Source organism: Amphiura filiformis, unplaced genomic scaffold (assembly GCF_039555335.1).
Source record: "Amphiura filiformis unplaced genomic scaffold, Afil_fr2py scaffold_594, whole genome shotgun sequence".
NCBI classification, from domain to species: Eukaryota; Metazoa; Echinodermata; class Ophiuroidea; order Amphilepidida; family Amphiuridae; genus Amphiura; species Amphiura filiformis.
In genome coordinates, this window is record NW_027306058.1 from 1,065,258 (window position 1) to 1,074,322 (window position 9,065).

Below are 9,065 nucleotides of genomic sequence, written 5' to 3' on the forward strand. Positions count from 1 at the left end.
GGGCCCCGAGTTACTGAGTCGGAGCCCTGAGTTACTATCGCGGACCCGAGTTACTAAGTCGGGCCCGACTTAGAAACCGGGGTCGAGATAGTAACTCAGGGCCCTGACTTACTATCTCGGACCCGAGTTACAGAGTCAAGGCCCGAGTTACTAAGTTGTGCCCAGTGACTAAGGCGGGCCCGAATTACTAAAGCGTTGCCCTGAAAGAGGAGCATCTGAAGGGGTTGGAGTGTTGTTGTTTTTGTCACTTTGTATGATCAGGGAAGTGGTGATATATATTGTAAGAGAATTAGAGAAGAGTCAATCTGGTCATAACATTAATGATTTCTTGCATGTTTTTAATAATAAATGCTACTTTTTCTTTGTTATCATTAGTGGTGCAGTTTGATCCGGTTGTGAAGTGTACACTTTTTTATTGTTTATTTCTTAATCATAAAAACTTAGAAAAAGATAAAAACAGGTGTTTTAATTTTTTTTTTTTTTTTTTCTCTGTACTTGGGACTGGTGGGGGGAAAAGACACATGACAGAGATGTAAGCCACGAAAAACTCCTGTGAAAGGCATGAAAATGCCCCGAAGAACCAAACCAAAACAAACCCAGGAAATTTCCCGAAAACTTACATCTCTGGTACAAAGAGAATAACCACCAGCCCCCTGCTCTTAATCAACTACTGCTCATACAATCAAATCACACATTATGAAAGTTATTTTAAAATTAAATACCGGTACATGGAAATGATCTGTGTCCAGAAGAAAGTGAATGCATATGGCAAGAAGCACGGACAGCCAAAAAGCTGGGAAATGACAAACACAGATCAACCCAATAGTTGCATTGACATAATAATAAGGCTGGCATTTTTGGGCAGGCTCGCGGGTACCCGCCTGAGATTACACTGCACGGGTACCCGAATTTTTTTTTTTTTTTTTTTGGTTTTGTAGTGTCCCTGGACCTAGACCTAAATGCTAGGATCATTCAAGGTTGACCAAAAAAAAATTTGGCACAATGTTTTGTGCATTTTTCAAATTCAATGCATTTTGATATCATTAATACGCTGGCGAAGTTACGTAATAATCGGATTAACTACCATAGCAATAGGTGAAAACAACTTTTGATTATATCGCGCTCCACTACTACGTCCACACGGTACCTCTGCATTGAACCGTATCATGCTGATCTCTCGCACCTGTAAGATTAGTATCTTTGAAAGGAGCGGCATTGTATTAAATCTATGATTGCAGACATACACAGGTGATGAGTACAACCTGCTTGTAGTGAAGCGCGATATAATCAAAATTGTTTTCACCTATTGCTATGGTAGTTAATCCGATTAGTTACGTAACTTCGCCAGCGTATAGAGTATGACATGAAAACAAAGTATCAATTTTCATATTAAAAACACAAAACATCATGCAAAAAATCTTTGAATGATCCTAGCATTTAGGTCTAGGTCCAGGGACACTACAAAACTGAAAAAATAAATAACTTTTTTTTGCAATTTCGGTTACCCGCCCGAAAAATGTGCCGGGTACCCGGGCAGTAAATTACCCAAAAATGACACCCTACATAATAAACAACAAAATCATGAAGAGGAATCAATATTCATAAGAAAACAACACCCGCCCAAGGTGTTTTAATTCTTGTGACTCTACATGTATTGCGATTCACAATGTATGGATGTAGAGTTACAAGAAATATAACACCTGTTTTTGTGACTGAACATCTACAATGGGATTGGTGGCAATTTTTTTGGAATCTTTGATATAAAATCTTTAACTTCCGATTATGAACATGAAATCTGCCATAGTCTTGTTGGACTTGGATTCGAGTCTAGACTCAGACACAAATGAATTCGGAAGTGGCTGACTGACCTGGATACAAATGGAATCACTCTGACTCAGATGACTGAGATGAAGTGGACTTGAATAAAAATCTGACCCAATCTTTTATTTCATTTATTTTTGATGAACCCCAGTGGCGGTGCCACGGGGGGCAAATGGCCCCAGTCAGAACTCTTGCCCCCTGTTGCCCCCCAGAAAAACCCAAAATTACGAAAATTTCCACTTTTACGGTAATTTTGCATAAACTTTGTTGATTTTGCCCCCCTGAAATTCACTTTTCCCCTAATGCCCCCCCCAAAAAATTTCCTGGCGTCGCCATAGACTTCTCCGTAGTCCACTTGCCAATTGTGCACTACTCTGGCTATTACATTTAAGCTTAAAACTCTGATTTAATTAATGAGTGCACAATTGATAGATTTTCACAACTGATCTTTTCAGTCACCGTCCGACCTCTGTTTGTTAGCTTCCCAAGTGGACTACTGACTTTGCCTTGAGAGTTAGGCCAATTTCTGGCCTAACTAAAATTGGTGATGATGTAATGCATCTTTAAAAATGAATCTGGCTTGTGATTGGTCGCCCAGATCTCGTTATTGTTTAAATCCTCCCGACGCGTACTGGTACCATTATAACTATACACAACTAGCAACTATCTAGGGAATGCGGCGCTTTTGTGCTGGTGGATGAACGTATGCATCTAGCGCGTATTGTACCACCATGCTTAGTCTTGTGGTTAGATTTTATTGATAAACAAGTATGATTGACAGTGTGTGAGTACCGGGGTAAAGTTCTGCTTAAAAGTGAAAGTCCATAGTCGGTTTTTCGGATAATAAACTGGCAGATTCTAAAATTAGAATTGTTCAGTATTGAAGTGTCATTATAATTATGCCATTATGATATGTTGCATTCAATAATATAAGCCTACGTGAGGGCCTATACTTTACTTTGACTGTCACAAATATAATTATATAGCCTAAACTTTTTCATAACCATTTTATACTAGTATTTTGATGTAGGCCTACTAAATATCAGTATAATTTCGAGTTCAACTGAATGCGTTCATCATGATTATAACATTTTTATTTATCAAAAATCGACTATGGCATAGTCTAGCGTCGCCACTGATGAACCCTGCACGATACTGTTAACATCAGTAAGGAAAAATACGATATGAATTTCACTCCTGGAGGAATGTGAAGAGTTACAAAATCGCTCTCTTAAACAATGATTGTGAATGTTACAATTGGTCTTTTTCATATTTTCAGTTCAGCAAAATGCCAGCACCCATTGCTTGCTAATCATTCATCTATTGTTGCTGTCTCAGGCAAAACTTGTTATAGTTGAAATCCATCTTCTTGATCTGTAAATTTAACAACAAAAAAGGAATGCTAAATCAATAACAGTAAAGAATATTGATATGCAATCATGTACAGTATTACAGCATGTTGGCTTTCAAAATCGTAACACATTCCAATTTCAAAAGTTGTTGAAATATGCATAAAAAATTGCTTGATTGGCGTAACATACAAAAAATATCGTAGGTAGGTAGGGATTATTATTATTTTTTTACTTTTAGTGTCTCCAGATGACCCCTTTAGCTGAACTTTTCTTCTTTTTTAAAATTAAATTAATTTATTTTTCATTTTGCAAAAAAAAAAAAAAGACAGGTCGGGACTTTCTTGGGGTCGGTCGGGCTACGCCGATCAAACATTTTTTTAGGCCTCACGCGGAAGTGGTACGACGAGGCCTCATGAAGGCACCTCATTTGAACAGTTAAAATGTTGTTGTTTTTGCACATGTAACAGCACCATTCATGCATTTTACACTATTTTTGTCCATGATCTGACAGGGTTAATTTTGGTGGAAAGAAGGATTTCAGGCGCTAGAGCCTTAAAAGCAACACATTTTGATGTATAGTACCATTTTTCCAAAAATTTGTATGCTTTATCAAAATTGTCAGCCCTTTTTTATTTACTAATTCTTTTTGATGCCCCCTTCATTTTTGCCGCCCTGTTTTTGCCGCCCTTCTTCTTCCGCTGCCCTTCATTCTGGCCGCCCTTGCTTTTACCCCAGGGGCTGGTGCCCCAAAGCCCCCCCCACAAAAAAAAATATGTGCATGGCATTTTTTGTCTAAATAACACAAAACCTATGACCTGTATATATGCAATGCATGTATTCAATATGGAAGTGAAAGTCATCATATTGAAATATCTCACAATGTTCTTTGTTGTTTAATTTGTACGTACATACCTGATATATTTGTCATCTGAGTTGTGAAACTTCAAGTTGTTGAACACTACAGTCATGTTGTGTACTGAAATAACAAACAATACAAAAACATTGAGTCTTGGTTTATTTACATTTAGGCCTATTTTTAGAATTTATAAACATTGACCATAGAAATATAACTACAAGTACAAGACACAATTTGGAGGTTAGTTCTGTGATTAGGCTTGGAATTGTTACTCAAGACTAGAGAACAATTAATTTTTTACGGTACTTTACAATTTCAGTGGCAACCTTTTGCCTATTACTTGCTTCAAGTTTGATAGTTTCACATCAGTTGGGCCTACTTTCAGTGTGCCACCTCCAACAGACCACCATTGTATGTGTATGCTCTGCGGCTGCAGAACAAAATACAATTGTTGGAGTGGTGCTACGCGGAAAGAGTGCCATTCAGAGTCATGTCATGTCACTGCCTCTCCGCTCAGCGGCTAAAAGTATGAAACCAGCATAAGGCAGAAAAATAAGACTCATCAAGCACGCTTGTTGGGCACAGTGCTTACGCTTAGAATGTAATGCGTGACTGGCGGCTAACGCTTATGTGAATTTACGCAAGTTGCGTGAGTTGGGACTCTATTGACACACGCAGTAACAAAACCCGAATAATTTCCACCTTTATACGCCGAACAAACTTTAGTGTTGATGTTGGTGTTAGTTTTTAGCATTTAACCTAGGCCGGTCTTTTAATTCACTGAGCATGCATGTTGCATGGGCCATGGCATGTTTGACTGTCAAGAGCTGACAGTTGAAGTCTGAATTGTGAATGCCTAGCTAGACAGACAACAATGCATGCCATTGTATTGTGATATTTTAGTGATTTGCTTTTGAACGATGCACACTCCCATGCTCCAGTCATGTCTTGCCAGTTTAAACCAGCAGTACAACACTCAACACAGTACACAAAATTATGTACACTTCTGACATGTCTGACCGAGTAAACTTACCACAAACGGCACAAATCTCAGTATTCACCGGTCCCGGGTATTCACCCATGATTCTAGCGGATCTCTATGTGATGATGTTAGGTTGCAGATGCCATGAATGTGCAGGGCGGTGGATGTTGTGACGATCAGGCTCATTTCACATTTTCAGGAGCTCGAGTGGCACGAGTGCACTTCAGCATAGCAGGCCTGGCATCATGCAGTTTTCAATACACATTTATGTGCATAGCATGCATGCATAGTGCCAGTGGTACTGATCCCCGGTTACGATATTTGTCCTTATCAAATATACGTAAAATTGAGCACTGTATATGCCCAAGTGGAGTCCAGGTGTGCCCACTTACTCAAAGTTTCTACATGCTTCATTGAAAGTCAAGAAAGATTAGTAAAAGTTATTTTTTTAGGGAAATTACATTCGAAATTTACATCTAAGCGACAGATAAAATAAACTGAGCCAGTGCATCGCCGACGTGAATTTCGGTCTTATATGCTTGAAAAATCCATATTCATGAGGTGACGTTTCATGACGTAGGGTCAAATTCTACTGCTACACTCTATGCGCTATATTTTGTCAGTCTCCGAACCGGCACAGAGAAGCGGCCGTGCGCATAGGTTAGGAGACTGACGGATTTAGTCTATACATGACCCAGCTGTCTGATCAATTTGTGTATCGGTCACCTGGAGCTACAGGGTTTTTCATATCTGTAGCCTCTTCATAGAGTGCATAGTTCATATATACTTTATGTGTAAAAGTCTCTTTTGGTGTGATTTTTTTTTTTGTTAATGTGACAAGCCAATAAGTGACCAAAAATCACATTTTTGACCAAAAAAACACAGTTTTGACCAAAAATCATATTTTTGACCAAAAATCACATTTTTGACCAAAAAATCACTTTTTGACCAAAAATCACATTATTGACCAAACATCACATTTTTGACCCAAATCATATTTTTGAACCAAAAATCACATTTTTGACCAAAAATCATATTTTTTACCTAAAAATCATGTTTTTGACCAAAAAAGATTCTGAAGACATAATAATGATAAAATTGGACGGATAATTTCGCATGATACCTGAATTTATCAGTCTCGCTAGAGTTTTCAAATATCACGCTCGACTTCGTCTCGCATGATATTTGAAAACTCTAACTCGATTCGATAAATTTAGGTATCACACTCAATCCGTCCAATTTTATATCAATATCCACACAACCCCTGTGGATGACTTTGGAAATATCTGCCACAGGGGGAGTATGAATTGCAAATGGAATAAACACATTACGCAGCTCCATTTGTGTTTCATACACCCTCTGAGAGAATCTTCCACTAAGGGAGGGTTGCAAATGGAGCTGCTGTGTACTCCACCTGTGGTAGATATTTCCAAAATCTTCTACAGGGGTAGTGTGGATTTTAAATGGAACAGCCCAATAAGAGAAAGGTGCAGTGTACAATGGGCCTTTTTTTTATAATTTCAACTTTTTCACTTCATCAAACCTCATTGACCTGCTTGAACATATCAACTGGGCCATTCCAGTTGAAACGTTATTTATGATAGGAAAAGAGGTACCGCTAGAACATACCTCATTTCTTAGCATACATAAGGAACCGCTTGTCTTGAATCACTGAAATTTTAGTGAAAGTAATTGGATTCCTTGCCCCTATAATATACATAACTTTTCTTACCAGTGTGTAGTTATTTTTGGAGAAAAATTCAAAATTAGTCAGGGGGTGAAGTACTACCTTAAGCAATGTGAAAACCATAAAAAGGCCCAATGGATTACTGTATTTCACGCTTTTAGGTGTTTTTTTTATTGTTCAGATCAAGTATTTATCTTACTATAAATAGGCTAATGTTGTATCTATCTGGGTATGTCCATAAAGGCTCTGTCAGTTTCGATCCAAATGTCGCCAAATTCATACGGGAGATCGGGGAATATACTAAGACGGTAATACACTTTATTTGGTTAAAAACGGTCAAGAATTGGCTGCAAAAACAGTGAAAATATGGGTAAAAGCGGGGTTTTTGTTATGAAAATCTGTTGCAAGCCTACGCGTCACTGCAGCTGGCGGCAGCGATCGGGCGCCGTGTGCGTATCACGCACTACGCCAATGGCGCAGAACGGCACATGGCCACACGACTTGCGAGCCAGAGACCAGTGGACACGATATACAGGAAGAAGGAAAAATAAAGGACAAAAAGGTACATGGACGGGTCACGGGATTATGATAACGGGTGAACACGTCCGCGAGACACGATATGAGAGGGCGTAATAAATACGGGAAAAAAAGATGGAAGCGGAAATCACATGGAAGCGGGAAAAAGCGTCAAACGGGAAATCACAAGCTCACAAGCAGCAAATAAAAAAAGAAGCTAAAAGGGAAATGTAAGAAAGAACAAATTTATAAAATAATGGGAACGGGGTTAAATAAATAAATAACATGGAAACGGAAAATCACAAGCTAAGCAGAAAAAACTAAAAAAGACAATGTAAGAAGTGACAGATTTAGATAAATAAATTGTACCTTTTCAATGATTCTTCCTGTTCAGTAATAATTATTCTTCCTGTTATAGTGAACGCTCCCATTTACTCATCTAGCGGGGACCCGCGCGAAGCGCGGGTATCCCGCTAGTCTTACTATAAATAGGGGAATGTTGTATCTATGTATGTATGTATCGCTATAAAGGCTCCGTCAGTTTCGATCCAAATGTCGCCAAATTCATACGGAGATCCGGGAATATACGAGGGCGTGTTTAAACTTTATTTGGTTGAAAAGCGGTCAAGAATTGGCCTCAAAATCAGTGAAAATGTGGTCCGTTGCTATCAAAGGTAAACAAAAAAAGGAGTCAGTTACTAAGCTAGGCCTGCGCGTCGACGCGTATCTAATGCCAAGCCGCTCGCGAAGCGATACCGCATGATGGTAACGCAGCACTACGCCATGGCACGCGTAAACGACGCAGAGTCACGTAATAAATACGGGAAACAGATGTGTGTTAAAAAGTACAAACAACATGAAGAGGTAGGCCTACTATAAATAAAAAAGAAAACAAAATGAAACCGGGAATAAAATAGGCTAAAGAAGGAAAGAAAGAAACTCTTCAGGAAATGTAAGGGGAAAAAAGCTATAATAAAATCAGGAAGTTTAAATAAAAAGCTATTAAACTGAGGACAGAATTAAATAAATAACATGAAAACGGAAATCACAAGCTATGCAGCAAATAAAATAGAAGCTAAAATGGAAATGTAAGAAAGGACAGATTTAGAAAATAACGGAACAGGGTTGAATAAATAAAAAAACATGGTAACGGAAAATCGGAAGCTTAGCAGCAGAATTTTTTTTTTTAATGGAACAAAATTGGCCCATGTAGAAAAAACTAAAAAGAAAGAAGTTAAAATGGAAACGTAGGCTTAAAGAGGGTCAGGTTCAGATAAATAAAATTTACCTTTTCAATGATTCTACCTGTTCAGTAATTCCTCCTGTTTTAGTGAACGCTCCCATTTACTCATCTAGCGGGGACCGGCGCGTAGCGCGGGTGTCCCGCTAGTGAGATTAAAACCATAATGTACGATCTTATAATATGAAATCGGTTAATTTTTTTCAAACCTGATTTTTTTGCATATTTGTAATGTTTTTACATGTCCCAACTTGCACCTAAATGGAATCAGCCAAATTTGTTGTCTTTATAGGTCAACAGAGCAAAGTTCGACATAAAGTCATAATTTTAAAAATTATGACTTTATGTCCACCCATAGAACTGCATGTTAAATGGCCAAAATAATCAGTGGGGTTTCTATCACTTAACCTTGTTATTTCAGCTTAAAATGGACAGCAACCCTTCCCGGCAGTTATTACTAATATTATTTCAACATTTTGAATAAAGAAGAACAAAATTAAAATTTGACGGAAATCGTACATTAAGGCTTTAATAGTAAAAATACTACAAAAAACTGTGATCAAAATTACCCTGATGGATGGCTCTGAATACAGTATAAATAGCTGCTCCTT

The 9,065-nt window shown here is 38.2% G+C and overlaps 1 long non-coding RNA gene across 1 annotated transcript; it reads right to left on the reverse strand.

The window, feature by feature from the left end:
- Window positions 1-2,957: 2,957 nt before the first annotated feature.
- On the reverse strand, window positions 2,958-5,554 carry LOC140145700 (uncharacterized). The gene is made up of 3 exons (XR_011858119.1): window positions 5,063-5,554; window positions 4,086-4,149; window positions 2,958-3,195 (listed from the first exon to the last, which is right to left on the reverse strand). It is a non-coding gene; the product is annotated as an uncharacterized lncRNA (long non-coding RNA).
- Between the last annotated feature and the right edge of the window lie 3,511 nt (window positions 5,555-9,065).